Raw genomic sequence first — 24,125 nt, 5'->3', positions numbered from 1 at the left:
TTGCTTCCATTTCGTGTAGCGCTCAAACCCCCCCACGGCTCTTCCGGGGCTTTAACTTGGACTTTTTGTCGAGTTGTCGCACAACTTATCGTGCTCTTTGTTATCCAGCTCCTTTCTTTACGGGGACGCACGCTCGGCGTATTAGCAGCATTAGCATTAGAAAAGTGCCCGTGTGCGTTCAGGTTTGGGGGGGGGGGCACTCCCGTGGCACTTAGTTTAATTCTGGAATGAGTAGTTTGGTGAGAAATTGCACCATTTCTGCCATTCCAAAAAAGAATGTGGCACAACTCGAACAAATAATACTAAATAAAACACGACCTGATCCCACCCCAGCAAATAAACCAAAACAGGCAATCTATGAGCAGGTCGGAACCATTTAGTGTCAAGCCGGAGCAAGGCTGGTGTGCGAAGATGTCGAAAAATGTCCTGAAGAGCTCAGCGGCGCTCGGCGGGCGGCTTTAGTGATGGAAATGCGACAAGCCAGCGCGCTGATAACTTTTGGGCCGAGCGTCGTTCCGCCGTCCGATTGTGGAGTGTCGCCTTTCATCCCTCCGCGGACAAAGAGCCAGCGCGGGCGGCGTGAAAAGAGAATTGGACAGACTTTTTAAAATGGAGATGAGCGCGGCGCCGTGCTCGCGGATAGCGGCCGGACGCGGGGAGTCCGCCGGGTGGGGGCCCGGTCGCGGGGCGGGGGGGCTGCTCGTATTGGACACGGCGGGAGATAAAATGAATTCCCAATCAAAAGCTTCTCCTGCAATCTCCAGGGTGGAGGTGATGACAGTTTTGCTTCACGTGTGACATCAGAGCCGTTGAGGCCGAGAACAAAAGACAGAGACCGAGCGACCGAGCGAGCGACCGGCAGAGGAACGAACATTTTTCAGCTCTGCTCTTTGATTGGTTTTTCGCAAGTCCCGATGGAGAGTTGCAGTATCGTGTTGTGCCACAACAGATGCCGGAGCAGCACTGAGTTCTACCGGAAGACACACAACAAGTATTAAGAGCCGGGAGAAGAGCGCAGAGAAACAATTTGCAAATCATACATAAAAACGACAACTCATTAAATAAAAAGACAAAAGAAATAAATGAAATCAATTGGCCTGCAGGGAATGGAATGCAATGACGGAGGGTGTCAAGTCGGTCGGTCAACAGTGCGAACGGCGCAAAGTCGCTTGTTGAGCTGTTTACAGTCGCAACTCAACGTCTCACTCGCCTATTTAGCCGACAATACGCCAAAGCGGAGAACAATTTCTCACACACACACACGCACGCAGGGGAAAAAAAAAGAAGACCGCTGCTATGTTCTCATGCCGGTCGGACCCACAGCTTTGTCACAAGCACAACATCGCCAGCACCCACACACACACACACACACACACACACACACACACACAATCACGTCCTCTCACGGCCAATGAAGCGAAACGGCGCTTTTTCTGCGCCACTGCTGACCATGAAACTGCAACAAAGTGCATGTGTGGACTTCATGCACAAGAGAAGTCAGAAGAGCAGCAAGGTCAATGGCGGCAAAGTGAGACCAGTCTTTTTTGTTGTTTAGTTTCAACACACACGCACACACACACACACACACACACACACAGACGCACACAGGACAAGTGTGCAGATAGCTCGCTGCCAATCCGCTGTAATCCCTCAAACATTCGGGAATTTTCATTTCAAACAAACGCTGCAGCGCCAGAAGACAAGAACCAAGCGACACACATACACACACACACACATGTACACGCACTTCAGCAGTCACACGCAAACATATACATACACACACAAAGAGCAACACACAGTTACAAACGCACTCACACACTCAGTGGCAACATGACTTTTTTGGTTGAACACTGTTTGGATGCGGAGTTCCCCATGGAAGCGTCCCCCGCCCCTTCACCATCCAACATGGTGGACTGACATGGTGACGGCCTCCAACGGCAGACAAAGGTGGCAAAGATAAGATAATTGAAATTGGATATGCTGGTTTGAAGCTGAAGTGGAAGGGCGGGGCGGGGCGGGGCACCCAAATCTGCTGCGTCGTGTTATTTTCTTTCTTTCTTTCCTTGAGCGAGAGCGACTTGAAACGGAGAGGAATGAAATATCCGGGTGGCGGATGGAGGTAGTGCGCTAAGCCTCTTAGGCCGGAAAAACACTGCCGGTGCATTTTTGCACACTTTAATGACACACGCACGCACACACCAGGGCACGTCGACGAGAGCGGAAGGTCGCCACCGCTCCCGGACGGCGCGCCGGGCCTCGGCCATCGTTCGGCGCCTCCCATTAGCCTAATTGGAGCATTAGCGAGAAGGGTTACCCCCCTGGCTGAGGAGAAGGGGTGCGCTTGTGCGGGTGCATTCATGCGTCCCGGCCAGACGCTTACTTGGGGCGTATAATAAGATGGTGGTGGGTGCGCCCTCCAGGGGTTGCCAGATTCAAGCGGAATGGCACTTTTGGCGCAATGGCTTTGTTTTAGCTTTGCTAACTGAATGAACTGAGGTTTTTTTTGTTTGTTTTTTTTCCATGGTGTGAGAGGAGGAGCGCGGGTGGATTGAGGACAGGAAGAGAGGGTGCGCCAGCCGTGTCGGCATGTTGAAAAGTATCATGGCGGTTTGGCATCATCATTAGTGTCAGAATTAACGTATAGGATTTGTCTTTTGTTGAGGGTGCGCCAACTTATATTTGAAGTGCAATGGACGTTTAAGTTGCCAAGTAAAAAACACTTACGTCTGTTACATCAACGGCGGCCGGTCCGACCGGTCGGTCCGCTCGGAAATTCGTGTTTGGAATTCCGCACTTGGTGCGCTGATTAATTGCAAGAGGGTGTAAAAAAAAAAAAAAAAAAAAAAAAAAAAAAAATGCACAACGCGGCGGTGGCGGCGGCGGGCTCTTGTCATGCGCTCAGCACAGCAGCTTAGCCGAGACTCGCGGCTGTCAACACGGCCAGATAGCATCTACACAGAGGATGAACTTTCCCTGTTTGGGGCTTAACTGATAAACGGCACGCACACACATGCGCGTGCACGCAGGCACGCAGGCACGCGCAGCGAGATAACTCCCTGACGGGTGTCAAGTGCAGGTGAGCAGCCACCTGCCTCGTGCACTTGCACTTGCAATCATCAACTTGTTGGATTCTTCCAAAGAAAACAACATGGATGGCTATTTGGATTTTTTTTTTTTTGTCTCCCCCCCAATTTTGTATCAATATTTTTTAAAAAACAATTCCAGCTATTGGTTTGCACGGACGCCGTCTCCGCAAAGAAGACGAGCGAGCGTCAAGGCGTCTCAATGCGCTCACGGGCGACTCGTTGGGCTTTGCGCGACTGGCGTCAATCTCGTCTGGCGCTGAGATCAGGCCGTGTTTACATAGCATTAGCATACATTAGCGCCGCATTTCGCTTGCTCGGGAAGGGAGGACGCCCGGCGGGACCGGCGTTGCCCCGCATCCGCCGCCGCCGCCATTCATATTCATTCCGCCGGCCTCCGAGCCAGCGCGCTCGCTGTTATCGGTGTTGGGGACAAGAATTTTCTCTTTGGTGGAAAAAAATAAATAAACAGGGGAGTGCGGAGTCAGCCCAGAAGCCCCAAATCCCAGCAGGGTCTCGTCGTTAAAAGTTAAAAATAGCACGGCCGGCGCTGGTTCTTGTTTGACTTGGCGGCCCATCGCTCACTTCAGCTGGTGACAAGGTGCTCCACTTTGATTTGTTGTTTTACAACTTTTACAAGGCGACGGCCGCCGATGTTTTCAACCCTTGATATCTTGTAAATGAAGATATTTGGCTTGGTTTTTTCACAATTTAAAAGCAGTCTAGAAAATAAAAATCATAATTAAAAAAAAAAATGTTTTTTAAAAGGCATTCTCAGGTGTCACAGTAGATTGGTCGATGAATCAGTTCAACAACTCAAAAGTTCACCTTCCCGCCTCGCGGAAGAGCAAAGACGATCTGAAGGAGTCGCAAAGCCCTCGCTCGCTCTCTCGCTCGCTCGCTGCCCTGCCTCAAACGTCTTCCAAAGTTAATTAAAAATTGGAATAAATAAGAAGAACAAGAAAAAAAAAACAACTTATTGAATTGTGAAGCCTTTGATAGATTTACCCCCCCTCTCCCCCTCCCCCATCGGAACGGGCAAATAATGCAAAGTAAGATTTAATAAGAGCTTTTCAAGGCAAGACTACAAAGCGCTTATTTGCATGAAAGTGCAAATCAGCGTCACGGCCGAGGCGGCGTCGCCTCTAAGCCGCTTGATGTGCGTTCGCCAATATTTTGCGAGTATTGTTTCACCACGCCGCTTGACGGGTGTCAAGGTGATTACGCCGAGAGATCCGCCGCCGCCGCCACCACCATCGCCGCCGCCGCCGCGTCGAACGGCTACAAAACCTTTGCGACAGCTCCCACAAAAGCCGTCAAATGTTTGTTTTACTGGGAGGGGACGAGGATGAGAAGGCTTCAAACGTTCTGACTTGCGCTCGCAGACACAAAGTCAAAAGAAGAAAAAAAGCACCTGCCAGCAAACTTTGACAGTCACCTTTGCTGGTCCGCAAAATGCCGCAATCGGCAAGTTTCCTCCAAGCGCCATTTTCACCTTTCAAATTGGAGCTGGTAGCAAAAGTCAGCACACCCCAAAGTGAAAAGTCACCGTCATCGGGTTCGACATTAATTGTGATTTTGCGGGGCCCGAATGAGAAAGTCATGTATCGCATCGTATTGCCAAAATGTAAACAATAGCTTCGGCGCAGATGAACACGCGCGCGAGCAGGCACGCACACACCCTCAAAATGTGCCTTTGGAATGTTGCCGCCATCATTCAAACCGCTGACAAGCGTCGAGCGCGTGACTAACAGACGCAAAAGTTTCATAATCAATCAAAGCGGCCTTTTGCATGATGAAGACGCGCCGTTCTTTCACCTGGCAGGAGCGGACATCTTGTATCCGCATAAACACACACGCGTATGTGCACACAAACACGCGCCGAGACTGCTGGCAAACAAACATTTTAAAACCCCTTAATGTCGTACGCTGTCAACACACACGCACACGCACGCGGACGCGAGCGGCCACCGAATCCACGCCACGTTGTCATCACGCCCGAGGGAGCCTGTGTGTGTGCGTGTTGCTGTTGTGGGAGGTGGCAGGTTAATTGTCGCCCTCCCCTTGTCTAATTACGGCTTATCTCACTGCTCTTTTGCGTGTGTGTGTGGGTGTGCATCATCTGCATGATGCTGCCTTTTAAAGCGTAAACCGATAGAACCTCACCTGCGTGCGTGCGTGCGTGCGTGCGTGCGTGCGCAAGATACGGCAGATGACCTCATAAATCTAAGCGACGTGTCATTCAACCACGCGGGCGCCCGTTGCCATGGTAACCCTGCAGCCTCAGGGGTGGGATGGCTACCTGTGCGTGCGCGTCTCCATCTCGCATGCCAAACCACGTGACCATCTACACTCGCAAAACATCTGCGTGCAGGTAACACACACACACGCACACACGCACACACTGGGAGTGAGGATGAGGAGGATGAGGAGGAAGAAGAGGTTAGGTTAGGGGTCCCGTGTGCTGAAGAGATAAGACCTCCAGTTCCATTCTGACTGACAGGCCAACACACACACACACGCACTGAATAGATTACGTCCGGAAAAAATATATATAATAAAAAGAAAAAGCATGAGGCCGGAAGAGGAGCCAGCAGCTGGGCCAGGTAGAACTCCAGCCGAGTCCAGGATTTTTCTTCTACAAGGTGCCGCGACTTCACGTGAAAGGAACTCGATTTACATGTGCGAGAAAAAAAAAAAAATTGGATCTCAAAGCATTTCCTGGATTTTCATTTTCCCCGTTATCGGCGATTGATACAGAAAGTCAATCATCTGCGTGAGGGATTAGACAGCGGGTCGTGATGGCGACGTTGGGCGGGGTCCGATTGGACTTTCTTCAAATGTCACCAACATCTGTTTCATATTTATAGCGACGGCAATTGCGCCCCCCCCCCCCCCTCGCAGATTCTATCGCCGCCTCGGATTACCGCCATGCATAATTTATAAAGCTAATCTTTCCACCAAAGGCAAACCTCTCCAAAGGGCGGAAGAGATGACGGCGGCAAAATGTTTTGGAAATTTTTGCATCTGATTTGGATGACGCCGCCTGTAAATTCGATTATAAACAATTGCGGATTTTTAAATAAAAATTACCATTTCAGTTTTTTTGGGGTGTGGTCATTAACGGGATTAAGATTCAGGATCTTGCTTTTTCCTCAAAAAAGATAAACTCATTAGCGTTAATGCTGTTTAGCTTGTCTGACTTGACTTTTTTTTTTCCCCCCCCAGCGTGGCCTTTTTTGATTAGTCATTTTTTTTTCTTCAAATGGTTAATCCCAGCAGCAGTAAGCGGCGCTTTTTTAATTCGCCGATGGCGCGATAAGAACGACGAGGAGCGGGGGGGGAAAAGAAAAAAAAAACGATTTACACGTAGATGAATCGTGCTTACAAGATGGAACCCGGGGCGTTGAAATTTCCTATCTGCCACCCCCCCCTCCTCCATTGCTTGGTGTTTTCCCAGCCCCCTCCCCTCCCCCCCCTCCCCCTCCCATTACCCTTGCTGATTGCAATCTTTAAGCGCCATTGGGCCCACTGCTTCTGCACTTTTTAATCTGCCTTTAATCCCATAGATTTTAAATATTCCCCGGCTCCCGGAGACTGCAGGCAATTAACTGCCCTTCTGATGCTCTCCTTATCACTCGCCTCCTTGTATCTCTCTGAAGCAGCCTGGAGACACTGCCAGGCCTGACAAATAATACCCCCACATTTACGGCGGGGGCCGGAGGGGAGCGAGCGCGCCGCCGCCGCCGCCGCCGCCACCATCGCTAGCGTCGCATTCTAAACAGGTATTTGGTAAACATATCATCGCAGGGAGGAAATGCGCCCAAAGAGAGTCGCGAGTGCGTGTTTGCCCTCCGAGCTGAGACAAAAGCTGCGCCGTGGGAGCGGCGCGGCGCTAAAACACACACGCACGCACGCACGCACGCCTTCGCTAAAGCCAAACATTAGAAACGCTGCGACCGTGCGTAAATAAACAACAACAAAAATCCATTAGGACGGATGGATCGCTTTGAAATACGGCTCAGTCGCAAAACGGACGCGAGCCCATTCATCTGTTGAATTTGTCAACCCAAGGAGATGTTGGAAATGTCTGAACTTGATTCACCACAAAGATAATCGTGTGACGAACGATGTCACAAAATGGCGGCGAGCCGGAACCGTCCGGACCGGAGCTGAGGTTTCGATTGCTAAATGCTAAGCTAGCAACGTGCGTCACTACAAACGCGGCAAAACAAGGCGCTAGCGTCACCCAACCCCGGCCTTGGATTACACACACACACATGCACGAACGCACACACGCACGCTATTAAAATCACATTCAATTACCCGCCCAGAGATTAGAGAGGCGGCGGCGCTCGCCTAACGGACGAGGTCGTCAAAACGCTGATTGCAAAGGCGCGCAGTGAGATAATTAAGAAAATAAATGTTCGCTTTAGCTTTAGCCGCGTGCGCTGGCGCCACCTCACCCGTGATGCATGAATCCAACGCCCGCAGTGCTACACGGTGTGTGCGTACGTGCGCGCAAATACGGATGCAGATTTGAAGGTATGCGACGATTGCAAGTGTCATTCGGACACACACGTGTGTTGACGTGGGCCTTCACAGGGTGTGGCCAAGATAGCTTGGAGTCTTTTTTTTGCGAGGTGAATCCGAAGCAGACAATTTTGGACGGGAGGGGGGTGACAAAGGGCTCAGCCTCCCGACAGCGGGCCGTGCCAGGCAGGATGGGGGCCAAACGCCCCCTTCTCATCCTATTAGGACCCTCAATTTCACACGCCGCCCGCCATGGCGTACAAGCGAGTCCAAAGACAAAACGGTCACCACAGGTCGGCCATTTTGCGTCCCCTTCAATCAAGGTCTCGTTATCGGGAAGCCGATGGCGGCTGGTGGAGATCGAGGGGGGGGGGGGCGCTAAGCCAACATGCCCCAACCCTGTCACAACCTACAGCCACACACACACACATGATGCGAATCCTCCTCCCCTGGTTTCCGTGGCGACTGCTAAGCCCGAAGTTACGGTAAAGCTGGAGCACCACTGAGCCCAGGGCAGGATTTGTGACAGAGAAATCACATCAGCCTATGCTGATTAACAATTCCATTCCACTCTGAGATTTAGAGGGGAAAAAAAAAAACTATCTTACATTTGGCTTTTTAATAGGAACGATCGCTATCTCAAATTGAGTCCCTGCAAACTTTAATAAAGGCTACAGGGTTGAGTGGCATTTTGCATGCTGATTTAGGCCCGATTGGCGGCTTTTGATGAGGGGGGGGCGGAGGGGGAGAGGCGCCGCTGTGTAAAGCGGTGCTCCCAGCGCTTTTCCACATCGCCGCTTCAAATGCGCGAGGATAAGAACATGAAAAAAAAAATAGCACTTCCATCTGCAATCTCCGGATTTCTCTCTCTGCCTGCCGCCGCCGCCGCCACCACACCAGCCAGCCGCACAAATGATTGACTGCTGAATATGAATAAATGCAATAGAATGAAGAAGCGGCCAGAAGAGAGAGTGCGGATAAAAGGAGTCCTCGGTTGGACTTTTTCCTCTGGAGGTGAGACGTGGGAGGAAAAAAAAAAAAAAAAAAAAATGAAGAAAGAAATGAAGGCAGAATGGTATTAGTGTCCAATATTCAGCATGCACAGAAAGGACCACAGGCGCTCCACACAGACTCGGCTCGGCCGGGGATTGGGGGGCCTGATAATAATAATAATAAAAAAAAAAAAAAATCATCAGAAAAAAGAAACACTTATCCTCTCCGCAGCCCGCACAAATCTACATCAGCATTAAAACTATTTATAGCCAGAGTTCAGCTTAATGGGATAATCAGCTGTATTTGTAAAGATATTGGATAATCCCAAATAGTTGATACGGGCACACAGATTTAAAACATTTTCATTAGGGGAGGGAGGGGTGGGGTGTGGGGGGGGGCGGTGCTTTTTACACGTCACTCAGCTCGCCGCTAAAGCCTCCCGAGACAATAGGAGAGGAGGCGTAATTCCCAAGGCGGCGGACAAACATCCCAGGGAGGCATCGGGGCGCCATTCCACGTTAATCGCTATTAATCTACAGCAGGGGTGTCCAATCGAAGGCCTGAGGGCCCTTTGAGGCAGCCCGTGGGCTCCTTTGCATTTTACAACTCAGAGTTTGATGTACCATCATCCCCCTGATGAGAGGAGAGGAAAGCCAGAACGTGAGACGCAGGCTGGCGGAGGGGGAGGGGGGGAGGGAGGAGGGAGGGAGGGAGGGAGGGAGGGACGGCAGCCAACGGAAGGCGTCCAAAGGGATCAGTGAGTCGGGCCCGCTGCCAGCGCCTGGCACCCAAACGCGGAATCCCTCAAATTCCCGCCAGGGTGGACCCAGCCCATCGGGTACCAGGACCTGAACACGGACACCTGCCAAGCTAGGGGGAGGAGGAAAACAAGGAGGAGACAGAAGCTAAAGGACAAGGAGAAAAGCAGGAAGGACAAGATCTGCGCTGATACGGAAAAGCAAAACAAAGCAAAAGAAGGAAGCGAGTCGAGTCCAGTCCCTCGGTAGCTTTGTGCGGCCGAGAAGGTTGCGGAGCACCACGCCGTCCCGCCCGCCCCGTCCCGGCCCGGCCCGTCCCTGCCGGCCGATAAGATGCTATCGGGTGCCCTCTAAGCACTTGAAAGCCACTTTAGGAGATGACTGCAGCCATTAGCATGAAAAGTCCAAGATAGCAGATGAATACGCAGCAGCCGTATTGATTACGCTGGCTGGTTTCTTCTCCCGGCCCGTCGATACTCACGCGGCCGGCCGACCGACCGGGCGGCCATTTTGCGGCCGGTGGGCTATCTTTGCTTCCACAGGCGGGAGGCAGGCCCATCCTTTACCAGCCTCGCGCTTATCTACTGATGTTATTCAATTGTTGCCGCACAATCTGGCCCATTAGTCCAGCGTGTTAAATAATGCATCCGCCTTATCTCCTCCCGTTGGTGCATGCGCGTTATTAGTAAGCAAGCGGCGTAAAAAGGCAGCGGGACAAACACTAATGAAGCGTGCCTTATCTGCTTTTTTATGAGAAAGGACAGCAAGAAGCGGAAACGACAGATAAAAAGCCGTACGATCGATACGGACGACGGCGACGCCGTGCCGGCCGACCGCCCGGCCGACCGACCGACCGACCGTCGTCGCTGCTGCTATGAGACACCGGAGGGAGGGAGGGAGGGAGGAGAAGGGGAGAAAACAAAAAAAAGAAGAGAGAAGCCAGGAGGGAAGGAGGACGGCAAGATAACGGCCGTGCACGTCTTCAGATTTACACGGGCCGTTGCGCGGCCGCTTATCGCTCCCGTTATTGAGCAGAGCATTAAAATTTCTGCTTAGATTTCACAAAAATCCAATTGTGCAAGCTAATCAACGGACACGCGCTCAGGCGTTTAAAAAAAAAAAAAAAAAAAAGATAAACAGGTCTCGGTCATAAGTGGCTATCTTTATTGTACGCCAGCGCAGCAAAGCTTAGGAATGGCCGTCGGCCGCTTTTGGCTTTACGACTGGCTTTTCTTTTTACGGCTCGATTTCGAGGCGGCCTCCCGCAATCCGTGCTCGCGACACCTGTTGCTTTACCCCCCTCGGGCCTGGAAAAGGTTCTTTCCAATCAGGAAAGAACCTTTGATGGGAAACAAACACATTCATTTTTGTTCAGAGCTAAGCGCTAGCTAGCTAACTTGCTGAAGGCCTCTGCCATCATTTGCTGATAACAATTTAGCCTCGAGCGGGGCCTTCAGGGTTCAAATGGAGAAGATTCCCCGGGGTGCAGAGATGAGGCCTTCGCGCTCTGACATTTTGCCACGGCGAGACGTAAACAAAGACCGAGTCGAGCTTCGGGAAGGCTCGACCGGCGTCTCCGAAACGGGATCCCCGAGGTCCTCCTCGCGGCGGCTTCCTGGCAGGCTCGCCATCTGGCTGGCCTTTCCCCGTCGCCCGTCGGTGCGCTCTCGCCGCCCGGTCCCCGCCGGGCTTCTCCAAAACCGGAGGGGCCCGAGCGGGAGCCGGCGCTAATCCGAGCGCCGACCGGAGCTCAGTGTAATCACACGGCTAATTCGCAGGCGGACGGCGGCGAGGCAATCCGTGACGGACGTTTTTTGTGCGGCTAAGAATGAGCTCCCCTAGCGAGACGCCAGGCGGGGGGAGCGGGGGCTCGGTGAAAAGAGGGCCCGGCCGGCCGGCCCGCGCGAGGAGGCGCCGGGAATAGATGAATAGCCGAACGGGCGCTGCCAGATAGCGAGCGCCAGAAAGGTTGGGAGCGCGCCGCAAAGAAGAAAGATCTTTTGAAAGGGCTCCTCGTTCATTTGGATAAGAAACCTCGGCCCGCCGGCACCTTTTCTCTCAAGGCCGACACCTCGGGAGACGCGCGGCGTCCGTCTCGGCTCGGCAGGCCGAGTCATTACGTTCCGGCGCCGGCGGGAATTCGCTTTCATTTGCCATCGCCGAGCGAGTGTCCGCGCTTGAACGCGTCACCTCGCCGTGTCCTCACGTGGAAACGGGGGAGGAAAAATTTGCCGCGCCTGAAGTTGGACCAGAGCCTTCCATCTTAATTATCGAGACGTGTCGGTTAGGAGTTCTTTTCTGTCAAGAAAAAGGCTGAAGTGGAGATGGCGAAAATGCCCAGAGACCCCCCCCCCTCCAAAAAAAAAAAAAGAAGCCATGGACAGCTGGAGACATGGAACGAGTCCTCTAGCAAAAAGACAAGCTAACAAACACGCGTAGCAGCAGCAGCAGCAGCAGCAGCAGCAGCAGCAGAACACAATGCCACCAAATTGGAGCCACACCAAAACTGTTGGTGGCACCTGGCTGCATGGAGACATGTTCCCCCTTGTTCTGCCATAGCAACCCTCTCCAGCGTGTAACTGAACACACACGCACGCACACGCACACACACACGCAGCCACTGTGGTTTTTGCTGCAGCACATTAAGAAGGCGTGTGCATGTTTTACCTGTTTTAGTGTGCTGGCCAAACTCGGGGAAAGAGGGAGGAAGGGGGCTGAGTGTTAAAGGGGGGGGTGCAAAATTAAGCCGGCTGCCTGACATTTTGCCAGCATTAAGCACACACACACACACATTGGCACACTCACACTTACAAAAAATGTCTTTTGTTCATGCCTGCCTCTCATTTCCTTTTAATCCCGGAGCCCAATGAAAGTGTGCGTACTTTTGCAGACAATAATAGTGTGTGTGCGTGCGCCTGTGCTGTGTGTGTGTGTGTGTGTGTGTGTGTCATGAGTAATGATATGCAAGCAAGTGAGAAACGCACACTTGTGAGATTAGTGCCTTTGCAAAATTGGCTGCTGTCAACATCTTTTCTGCGCACGCACACACACGTCAATAAGGCAAACCGTGTGTGCGTCTCATGTTGCTTCAGCTGAGTGTCCCTAATAAAGTGACTGGGTGTTCCAAAGCCCGGTTGAACAAATAATAATATTAATGATAATCACTTAAGGCTAGAAGCCAAAGAGGTGCAAACGGTTTTTTTTGTCGAGGTGGAGGGGAGAGGGGGGCGGGGGGGAAGGCTGGTAGGACTTCTTCTTGGTTCTTGTCCCTGACCCGTGTCTAAGTGGCGCTGCAATGTTTACTGTGAGGAAGGAAGCTGTCAACTCTGTTTGCTCCCATCTCAGCATGGCGGACCTCAAACCCGACACGCACACACACGCGCATCGCCCCCCCCCCACCACCACCCACTTACATGTAGCGGCAGAACGTGAGAACTTAAGAAGCCAAGATGGATTTGTGAGCCCGACTCCACTCGGTCTGCGCGAGTGAGCGCCGGCCGGGCCTCCCCGGCAGAAGTGACTGACGGGCTTTTTCTACTTGCGGTTTCGAGTTTCCTGCCGGCGCAAAGTCCGGGGAGCCGCGGCCGCATTCCTGACCAGGTCATGAACTGCCCACCTCTTTCACCGCAGGACCACCACTCATCTCATCTCATCCCGTCAAGCTCCCACCCCCTCCAAAAGCCCCGACAGCCAGACAACAACCGGTTCCACTCCAATCCTCTAGGTGGCGGTAAAGTACACAGCAACAACCAAAGAAAAGGAAGGAATGAAACTGCGATTGCACTTTTTGGCTTCCTTTGCGGCCTGGCAGCATTTCAGAGCTTCCGCACTCTTTGCTCATCGGGCCGTGCACGGCCGTTCCGGCAATCTCTATCTGGATGGGAGGGAGGGAGGGAGGGAGGGAGCATGCGGGCGGGCGGAATGCCACCAGACGGCCCGAGTTGGCAGGCGGCCGCGCATCTCCGCTTTTTTAATTGGAAGCCGGCCGGTCGGCATCACTGATGGTCGACGCCAGCGGGTAGCTCGGCGCCGATAAGGACGCTGCTGCGTGTCGGGGCTTTTGGCCGGCCCCTTGGCCCCCCTTAAGCACCGCCCTGCTCGCTGATTGGGCCCAACTGAGACTTTTGTTGCCAGTAGTTTGTCTATTTTTCCATATTGGGGTATGTATATATAAGAATCTCTTTTTCTATGAAGGTCAAAATATAAGAAGGAAAATTCTCATATAAAATGAAAATAAAATAAATGAGCTCAAATGTCAACAACCAAACTTGTCAGCCTGAAATAAATAAATCATCTCCTCAAGTGACAGGACGTGATGCTCTTTTTCACCTATAAATAAATAAATTGATAAAAGATGCATTAAAACAGAGGCTAAGGCATGACAAAAAAATGAATTCTAAATTTGATGTCAAAACTATGAGCAGGAGTAAAGTGTTGATTAACCACTCAAATACAAAAAATGTCAATAGATGAAAAAATAGTCGTCATTTTTTTGTCCACTAAGATCAAAGATGGAAAAGTTTCCGAGAGTGAAGGTTAACGTCATTGTGAATATGTGCGATTAGGTCCCATCTCCTCCTCCTCCGCAGGCCAGAGAACAATCATCCTGGCGTCTGATACTTCCTGGCCGGCAATAATTAGCCCACCTAATTAAAACTTAATTGCCGGCCTCTCCGACCGTCATCTTAAACGAGCGCTGGGAGCCGGGGCGGGAGGGGGCGGGCGGGCGGGCGAGCGAGCGAGCGAGCGGGGGCGCCGAGGCGGGGGCCGAGAGCGGGGGCGTGCGCCTGCCTGCCTGCCGGCCGGGATGTTTGTGTGCGCCGCAAATTGGTTTATCCCTATCAGATTCCTCAGTGGCTGGCCCGGATCACCGCTCAGGCCGGGCAGAACCAGAACCGACGGGGAAGGGAAGGGGGGGAGGAGGGCTTAATGCGATGTAGGGGCCAGACAAGCCTAATGAGATCTACTTTTAAAGAAGTGCACCAGGCGGGAGAAAGTGATGGAAAGTTGGAATACGAGGCTTGGGAAAGACGGGGAGAGGCGAGGCGAGGCGAGGCGAGGGGGCAGAGATAAGGAAGTTAGGCCCTCCGCAAAAATCATCAAGGCTGAATGAAAAGAGGAAATGCGGCGTTAATCGTTATGGCTTCTCATAATTGTTACGATTCAATTTCATAATTGACTAATGGCCAGCTGCGCTCCGCATTACGCACGTACGCATCCATCATCGCCGCGAGATGACCGCCGCAGATTAAAAAAAAAAAAACATCAGCGCTACTTCCTGTCTGCGCGCCCAAAACTTAGTCGTTCGCCAACCGCCACAATTTGAAAAAGAGCTGTTTAGGAAAACACAAGAAAACAAAAAATACTCTCTTAAGTTTAATTCAAAATTAATTGGGCGTCGCTGAACGGACAAAAGTGACTTGATTTGAACATAACTTAAAAAATAAAAAAAATAAAGTAGGTCAAGGTGAAGAAAGATAAATTAAGATCAAAGGCCTCAAAATTGAATAATCTGCTTAATCCAATTTATTATTTATGCGCACGCATGCATGCGGTCGATAAGGAGGCTGCTGTCACCCGTTTCGACGGCGGATTATTGGTGACTCAGGCCTTGCTGCCATTTTCTTTCGCGCAGGTGTGGCACGTTCAAGATGGAGATAGCGGCGGCCGGGTTCAAGTTTTCCCGGGCGATTAGGACGAGATGACAGGTGACATCCAGAAAGGGATTACGGCGGCCTAATCCGGCCTTTGTCGCCGCGCCGATAAACAGCGCTGAAAAGTGAACACGGGCGACACAAATAACTTCCTAATGCCGCCTTTGTGCACCTGCTCCACGTGCGCAAGCAACAAGTTCGCCTCTTCAAGTGCCGTTCGCTGAAAACGAAGAGCGGAAACACACGCACACACACACACACCTGTACACGCCACATAGACAGGACAGACCACCAACCGACAGTCTGGTTTGCGTTTCGGAGTTGTGTGAGCATGTGTGTGTGTGTGTATATGCCTTATGCAAATGTGTTTGCGTGCGCGTCTCAAGTGTGCAGGTGCCTCGGCTCGGCGACTTGTTCTAATTGGTAAAAAACATTTTGTGATGAGTGTTGGAGACACGCAACCCGAAAGTGGCCTCAACAGGGGGAGCCGCGGCGATATTTCCACTTTGACCCGTTTGTTGACTGCGAGGCGGTTGTTTGAAGAATGCGAATTAACATAGCGTCCACGCTAACTTGTTAACCGTGAGCTCGTTTAAATGAGTTAAAATGCACAGAGAGCGCAGAGGAAGGCTAAACGTTGTCGGGGCAAGAGCCTCCCTCCTTTCCCCCCCACCTCCCCCCTCCATTTCACCCTGCCGCTTTCATCAGCCTCCATTACCTGCTCATCGACGCCTCCCCTCGCTTTCTTCTGGCGTCCTGGTGAAAATTGGCCGCCGCCGTGCAGCGTCGACGGAGCCGAGATCTGAAAGCGGAAAGAAGAAATGGGGCAGGGCGTCATGCTAATGGCTTCGTTTTCTCATCCGCGTCCAGCTCGCCCATACAGCGGGAAAAGAAAACCTCGGGATTGGGATGGCTTTTTTTTGCAGATGTCAAAAGTTGGCTAGCGATAAAAACAACACCAAAAAATTCAGCAAGATGGCGGCAATAACGGAAGCATGGAATTTGTCGAACCGGATGAACAGGTGACTCGTGGCTTTAAACGTCGACTCTGCTTGAATTTGTCCTTGGGATGTGGACAATTTTAGTTTTTGGTGGCGCGACGCTCACGGCGCGCTAATCCGAGCACGCGGCAGCTACGCTAGCGATGTCGCGCGTGTGCGCCGTCCAGATACGCGGCGGCAATCTCCGCTCGGCCGTTCCCTCCAATCGGTTCCACGTCCCGATCCGACATCAATGTTGGTTTGCGCGCTAAGCCGCAGTGGCGCATTTGCAAATAAATTTGGTGGCGCCTGAACTTTTTCCTCGCACAATAAAAAGGAGAAAAGCGCTCGCTCTTCAAGGAGGAATAATCGCAGATGATCCGGGCTTTGCCGCTAAATGTACGTTTGTCGCCGATTCCGCGGAAGTAGCGTCGAGTTCGTTAAGTCCAACAGTTGCAGACTCAGACTTCCGTTTGAATTCCGAAATGACCGATGAATCGATTAGCAAGTCGTCGACGCTGTCGAAAGGGATCAATCAAACACGCATCCCGACGGAGAAGCTCTTCATTCATGCGCGACAAATTTGCCGCCTCAACAGGCCGCCATCAACACGGATGATGGAGGGGGGGGGGGTGTCGGAGGAGGAAGCGTGGTGGCTTGGATTTCTCTCATTTCCCTCTCAGACGCTCCCGCTGCTACCAGCGCAGGAATGCGGGCGGCGGGCGAAGCAGCTCGCCGGACACTTCCTGGCTCCAAGGAGCGAGACGTCGGAAGCGGCGGGGAGAGGATGGTGGGGGGGCGCACGTTCACACTGAGCCACAATTATGCTCCAGAGCCACTTCCACGATTCAATTCAAGACGCAAAAAAAACACAAGCAAAGGTTGCTAAAGAGCATGCCGAGTCTTTTTTATTTTTTGCTGCCTGAACGGGCTGCCGCCAAAGCATTCGCGGCCGCGTGCTCGCTCGGCCGCAATCGTACTTGAGAGATACTTTGGCAAGTTTAATAAGTGAAAAGGAGAAGACCCATCTAAGCTGACATAACCCCATTACACACACGCAGCCATCTCCCGCAATGGCGGCTTAGCTCAGTGGACTGGTGCGGCCGCGACCTACCAGGGCAGGAGGGCCCGAAGAAGCGACGGGGGTGCCGGGAGGTGTGCAGGGGGGGCACGGGCCCCGGAGGAGCCCCCGTGCACATGGATTGTATTTGGGAGCCTGAGGCATGAAATGGAATAGCTTTAATCTGTTATCACCTGCAGGGGGGGGCAAGATGGGGGCGACGCTACTGATGGACGGCGAGGCTGAGAGCGGTGGGGGGGTGCTTTGGAGGCACGGCAGCCTGTCCTTGCTGGTTGATATTTCATTTACCTGAACTGGACTGATAGCAATATTATCCCCCCCCCTTACATTATCTCACACAACTGCAAATACAAATAACAAATAAATAGAAAATATGCTACATTGAAATGCCCGACGAGCTTTTTTTTTTTTTTTTTTTGGCTGGCCATGCTGACTTCCTTTTGAGGAAGGGGCCTTTTTCAAGTGCTCTAAAAGATTCCTGCCGCCGCCAAGGAGAGGGAGGGGCCAACGTGCCAAACGGAAGTTGCGGCTTGCAAACGACGCTTTGGGTGCTTGGCAGCTGAAAATACAACAAGCAAATCTTGACAGAAGCTAACGTGCTAACATGTTTTCCAAATAACATGCCCATTACGCGCCAAAAAAGGCTTGTCGTCGTTTGACTCACTTCCCGTTTGCGTCGAAAAGGTGACGTCGAGCGCAGATGATGAAGGAGGAAGTGATCGGTCGCCGGTGTACAAGGTGGCACGGGGGCGCCCCCCCCTTTTTGTTCCATCACTCACATTGTTTCTTTAAGCTGACAAGACTAAAAATAGGTGTGGTGGTTGCAAAACTACACACCCACACACACACACACACACTGCGTGCCCACGCATCTCCAACAGATGTGCCAAACACACGCACCAATTTTCCATTTGACGCGGATTTCGGCGGGTGCCTTTAAAGGTTGCGGAGAGCCCAAAATAGTTGATTTGAGCACAGGTACTCGAGTACTCCATGGCTCACGCCAACATCTTTTGAACGGAAGCTCCAACATCCCAGCGTCATCTGGCCTCATTTGTAACGCCACCGTCGGAACGTCTCAGAGTGGATCATGAGGCTAATGCTAGCTTTAGCGCGTGATTGACGGGAAAGGACAGGGAGCTTTTTCTCCATAAAGGTGTGATGTCACAACCACCAGCGTGTTGACAGAAAACATGTCAGACGCAAAGACAACATGCCGGAATGTTCTACCAAGTGACGCAAGTCAGACAAAAGCCGTCCGCCGGACAGACGACTTTTTTTTTTTTGTAGCAATTTTTGGCTTCTGCGTTGAACCACTTTCACATAAAACGAGCTCGTGTTTGATTTGAGCCAAAGAAAGAAAGTCTCGCTCCGTTGACTCCGGCAACAGACAAAATGGCCGCACGTAGGGTTCTCACGGCCGACGGCAAACCGGTTCCGAGGTCGCCGGCGTGGCAGTTGGGCCCGTGCGGGCCGCTTGCTCAGCGCGGCCCGTTTGGAGTGTCAACAAGACACGAGGTGTGAGAAAGTAGGCCGAGGCGGCTCGTTTTGTTTTGGTTCTCAGGCTGACAGAAAAACGGCCGTGGCGGCGCGTTTGCTGTTTTGCAATCAAGAAAAGCGGCACCGCCCACCTCGGCTCTTTTTTTTTCCCACGTATCCCAAGCGCGCTCGCGTTACAAGGGTCAGCACTTTAAAAAAAAAAACTCAAATCAAAACGGAGGATGAGTCGAAAAGCAAAACAACCGCGTCATCAAGTGATGGCGGCGCTGAGGAAACAGGAAGTGGCCGGCGTGTCCGTCAGCCGCAGACAGGAAGTGGCCCCAATTATTGTTTGGATTGATAATCACGCTCATTAAGAGGGGAAGGAGGCGGGCGGGAAGCTCGGATGTGCCGTGGAAGTCTGGCAGAGAGTCCACCGAGGGGCGGGGCCGGCCGGGGGTGGGGGGGTCGCTTTTGGTCCGGCTGGCCCTTTTCACTGGTTGCACAAGAATGTCTTTGATTAACACGCTGGCACCTCAGGCCACAACACACAAACACTAATTACAGGGCTACGTTAGCCCCCCCCGGGGGCCCGCACACACACATTTGCATTGCTAAAGCTGGGGAGGGCCAAGTTAGTTTAGTCCCGCTGGGGGCCGAAGAAAGAGCGACAGACGTGATGATCCTAATCACCAAATGGCAAGAACAATTGAAGGTTTACAACAAAAGCCAAATCAAAAGGCAACAAAAAAAAATGGGAATGTTCTCTTTTGGTTTCCGAGTAACCCTTTTGCTGAGTCAGCGTTTTATTTTGGTTAGATTCCGTTTTTTTCTTAGAAAAACCTTTCTATGACTGTCGCTTCTGTTATTTATTTGATTTTTTTTTTTGGGACACTTGGGAGCAGACTTTGGCCAAGGTAAGCTGACGAGGGCCGTCTAAAGCAGCAGCAGGTCAACAAGTCAATTGAGCCCACAGCGGGGCTACAAAGGAACAAGGAGATCGGGCTTTGGTGTCATTACACTCTTGACGGGCCGGGCCGGGCCGGGCCGGGCCAAGCCCGCTCCACATTTCAAATGTGAGGAGCCGTCCCGAGAGCGAGCGAGCACTTTTCGGCAAACGTTTCAGATGCCAGAGCAAATTTGCAAACAAATCCGGCAAGGCCTCACACGCTGGGCTGAGCCAGCCGGCCGGCGCCGACTGTTCTAACTCAGGACCACACGGCTCTTAATCAATGAAACAATCAATCAGGCTTGTTGTGCTTTTTGTCCGCTCAATGCGCAGCCCTCCCGAGAGGCAATAAAGCGGGCAGTCCGAGCCGAGCCAGAGGTCGTAAAGGCCCGGCCATGCCCGGCCCGGTGGCATGAACGCATTGTGGGTCAGCAGATGGAGACGGGACAGACCGAGCCAGCCAGCGAGCTCCCTAATTAGTGCGGGGGGGGGGGGGGGGGGGGGGGGGGCTGCAACAGATGGGGAGGAGGCAGAATGTGCAGCGCAGGAACGTGTGTGTGTGTGTGTGTGTGCGTGATAAGCACATTGGTCCCCCGGGTGAGCGCCTGAGTGATCTAACAGGGGCAATTAATTTGTTTTCTATTCCCGTTAGGACCTGCGAGCGGCAACAAAAGGGGGGCCGGCGCCGCTCCTCAGGGACTTCTGAATGCGCTCCGATACAAACCCCAGCCGCCGGCCGGCCGCCAATCAGCACCTCCTAAACGGGACGGGATGGGTGGAGGTGACCCACTTATTTAAGGCACGGCTGCAAAAACTTTTTAGGTACGAGGAAGCCCGGACCGCCGTGGAAGCCCGGTTGTGTTCCAATTAGAGCAGCGGGCCCACAACACCAGACCCCCCTCCCGCCCTCCCTCCTTCGTCTTCCCACCGAGTACTCTCGGGAGAGCAATTGGACCAATGAACAGATCGAGGAGGCGTCGATGAGCCGGCACCGGGAAAGCGGTCCAGCGGGAAACCATCGCGGCGGGCCGCAATGGCGGCTCGGAGGTCAGGCGGCTGGCGTGGAGGGTCACGCGTGAGCCAAATTCGATTGCGGAAGGCGACACCGGCGGGCCACCGATGAAAGGGATCGCGTGCCCCGCCGTGGCCTCGATTAGCGTCGGATCGCGCCGATTAGCTCGGGCTAATGATACAATTACGCCGGCCGGCTGCACAATGACGGCCGATCTTTATCAAAGGCGGCCTTATTGCTTTTGTTTTCAATTATGGATGATTTGGATTCTTTTCTTCTTCGATTCAGGTTACTTTTTGTTTTGGCCGTAGATTGTCTCCTTACTTGGTTTTCTTTTCTTTTGTGCGTTAGCTTTACAGGACAAAAACAGCTTGTACTATTTTTGATTCAATTGAAAAAATACACTTGGCATTTTCCGCATATTTGCAGACAGATACGAAGAGCCAAACCAGTTTGGACCTGTTCTGCCTGCCAAAGCGCAACCAGAGCCACAAAAAAGACGCAAACATTCTTCCAAACGTCAGCTGGAGTCGCGGCCGCTTTCCCGACAAGCGCGTTCCGAGCTTTGCCGCTTCCTGCTCGCGGGCAGAGGCCTTCAAACCAGCACACGCAAGGCTGTGACATCATGCCATGATGTCATCCTATTTGGATGGATGCTGCCGTTTGACTTTTAAGAAAAGCTAATCAGATGAGGAAACCATTTTAAAAAACTAATTAAAAATTAAATAAAAAAAAAAAAGCTATTTTCCACAAATCAATGAGCCAATTGTCTAACAAGACAAAATCATTTTGAAAATGGCATTCATTCATAATATGAGCCGGGGAAAGTTGCACGAGGCGTGTAAAAGATGCACCAGAGGCAAAAAGCGGTTCACGAGGGCAGCGCAAGCCCGACGAGATCAAGTCAAATCTTGCCTATTGCGTTGCACCACTTGAGGAATGCGCGCGCTATGTCAACGCTGTCCCAAAAACGCACAGGCGGCAATCGGTGCCGCGTGCTCGCACCGCGCCATGCCGGCCAATCAAAGGGCGCAATCGGATGGGGAAACAAAACAAACGGGTATGTGACGAAAGTTGCCCCCAGAAAGCTGCCCCCCCCCCGCCACCCACCCATCCCGCCCCCCTGCACTCTGATTCACCTTTCGCTCTGACTTTTGGGCATGACTCACCTTGCACGTATTTCGCACACACGTGCGCTCCGATGGTGTGTGTGTGTGTGTGCGTGTTAGTGGTTTACAAAAAGAACGGAAGGACGCAAGTGCTTCAATTTTAGGAGCAATCAGAAAAAATGTGGAAGAACTAAAGGACTCTTGAAAGGTTTTTTGTGAGCTCCCTCCCACACCCAGCAAGTTCTGAATTTGCGCAAGCAAGCTAACTTTGCTAACTTTCAAACGCCGCTTGCTTTATTTGGTCGGAGAATAACGACAGCCCGCCCGAGGCAACGGTAAGAAAGCCTTTGCAGTGCACGCTCGGGGCCCTAATGAGCGTTAATGTTCTCAGGAGCCCTGCAGCAGAAAGAACAAAAGAATTCAGCTTGTATTGGAGCGCGCACGTTAACGCCCGCATATCCCCCCCCCCCCACGCTGCTCATTCGAATGACTGCATCGGCCCTCAGATGCAATCTCGTTACAAAACGCGGCCAGCGAAGCCAAGCGTCCGCACCTGTGGCAAAAGCCACGCCCCCTTTACACCTGTCAGCACAAAGCGGGGGGCCGCAGGGATCGGCTTGGAGCTCGTGCGTGCCCCGAACAGTCCCGAGCCCGAGGCCACCGCCGGCGCCGAGGCTCTATCGCCATCAATGGAGCTTTAAATGAAAGCTATTATGCGGTGGCGCTACCTCCCAAAACGGAGGTCCCGAGAGGGGCTCGATTTGGGGGGCAAGGGCGGGGTGTCCATTACGGGTCTTCAGCTCGGGGTTGAAGCACGGGGGACGGCGGGGGGCATCCATTACGGCTCAGGGGGATGTAATGTCCAGATGGCCAGGTGCTCCGGAGGACCCCTCCCCAACCCACCCAGCCCCGCCTGGCTTGGCAACAATCGACGCCCTTCATGGCCTGCCCCCCGCCGGTCACAGCGGAGCGCTCAAGCGAGGACCGGGCGGCGGGAAGCAAACTTGTCCACGGCGGCATCATCGCAAGGCATGGAAAACTTTACGCGCAAAACTCGCCGGTCGATGTTTTTGGAGCAAAGCGCAAAGTCATCGGTGTCAAGGAAGTACGCTAGCCCAATTTAATGCTTCTGCTCAGATTCAAAACCTTGGAACAAAAACTCAACTAGCAAAATTGCATAGACAAGAAGTTGCAATGAGAACGATACAGAATAAAGAGACACATATCATATAAAGGTGACTAATAAAGATATATGTATATAATATGGTAAACATCTGGGCTCTTTTTCAATATATATCACTTTTTTTGCACGTCATTATTTTGCACAGATTTACTTACGTCAACAAGCAGCCCATCGATGCGGTGCATCACGTCCAAAACGAACCCGAGCGCCACTGCAGAGAGAAAAAAAAGCGTATTTGGTGTGATTTTTTTTTTCATTTTTATTAAATACGAGCATTGTACTCCAGATCACGCAGTATCTCGCGAGACGTACACACGCGGCCATTGTGACCCAAGGGAAGTTACATTTCAATGCGGCAAATATGTTATATGACGAAGCAAATATGTTTCATGCCCCCAGGAAGGAAGGCGCCGACGTCTAGGATTACAGCTCTTCCCATTGTCAAGGTGCAAATCCTCTAAAGTGGCCTCGCCGCTTGCTCGCTTCTTCAGTGGCGTGTCAACACGCGTGATTTATGGCCTCACAAAATCTCCATTTAGTGGGACGGACAGGCGCGCGCAGTTCGTAAACACACGGGGGGCGGGGGGGGGGACGTTATTGGGCATAGGGTTAGGGTACTTTAGGTAACTTTTTTCAGGCACGACGTGAGGCAAAACGTGTCCATAACCCCAACACACAAAAAAACAAGACTCACCTGTTGCGATCGAGTGACATTTGTGGATGGGATTGCATCAAGCGCTGTGGTTGGTCAGAATTCTTCTTTGCATGATTAGATGATATCGGGCACAGTGATTGGTCAAAATCCTTCTTCGCTTGCTGGGATCGTACTGGGCGCAGTGATTGGTCAAAATTCTTCTTCGCTTGATTTGCGGCTCGCGTTCGCTCATTTAGCCTTCTGTTGATTGTCCAGGTTTTTTCTTTTTTTTTTTTCAATTAAAACGAGCGCAGATGCTTTATTTAAGGTGACTTTATTTATATCATCCATGCAAATAATATTTTGAAGGCTGTACGTTTGGATTTGATCAGATTGTGAGACTTCAGGCTACAATGGAAGCAATATTTTTGCTTGAACAAAGTGATTGCACTTAAGTATATTTTTAATGTATACGTTTTAATATTTCAGTTTTGACTTTTACTCGCTGAAACAAATATCTACTGACTCCCACATTGAACCTCATGGCTGACAAGTTCAGCCTGAGCAGCACGAGATGAGGACTACTGTGAAATATGAGGGATGGGTAAAGTGGAGAGCAGGATGACAACGTGAGGTAGAAGAAGAAGAAGATTGATGGCGGCCTTGCCTCTCTTTCC

General features: G+C 52.0%; 1 long non-coding RNA gene across 4 annotated transcripts in view; it reads right to left on the bottom strand.

Moving 5' to 3' along the window:
- LOC148379017 (uncharacterized) overlaps positions 1-23,712 on the bottom strand; it is a 53,213-nt gene extending 29,501 nt beyond the window's left edge. Inside the window, exons 1-3 of one of the 4 annotated variants that reach the window (XR_015855482.1) lie at positions 23,509-23,712; positions 22,970-23,025; positions 15,740-15,823 (exon numbers count right to left, since the gene is read on the bottom strand). This is a non-coding gene — a long non-coding RNA (uncharacterized LOC148379017). The remainder of the gene's footprint in view (positions 1-15,739; positions 15,824-22,969; positions 23,026-23,508) is intronic. The other 3 variants (XR_015855484.1, XR_015855485.1, XR_015855483.1) reach the window with 3 other exon arrangements.
- Between the last annotated feature and the right edge of the window lie 413 nt (positions 23,713-24,125).

The sequence above is a fragment of the Syngnathus floridae genome, chromosome 22 (assembly GCF_059516105.1).
Source record: "Syngnathus floridae isolate MCC-2025c chromosome 22, RoL_Sflo_1.0, whole genome shotgun sequence".
Taxonomy (NCBI): Eukaryota; Metazoa; Chordata; class Actinopteri; order Syngnathiformes; family Syngnathidae; genus Syngnathus; species Syngnathus floridae.
The sequence above is the reverse complement of the archived record's forward strand: the minus strand, read 5'-3'. Positions and strand labels throughout refer to the sequence as shown.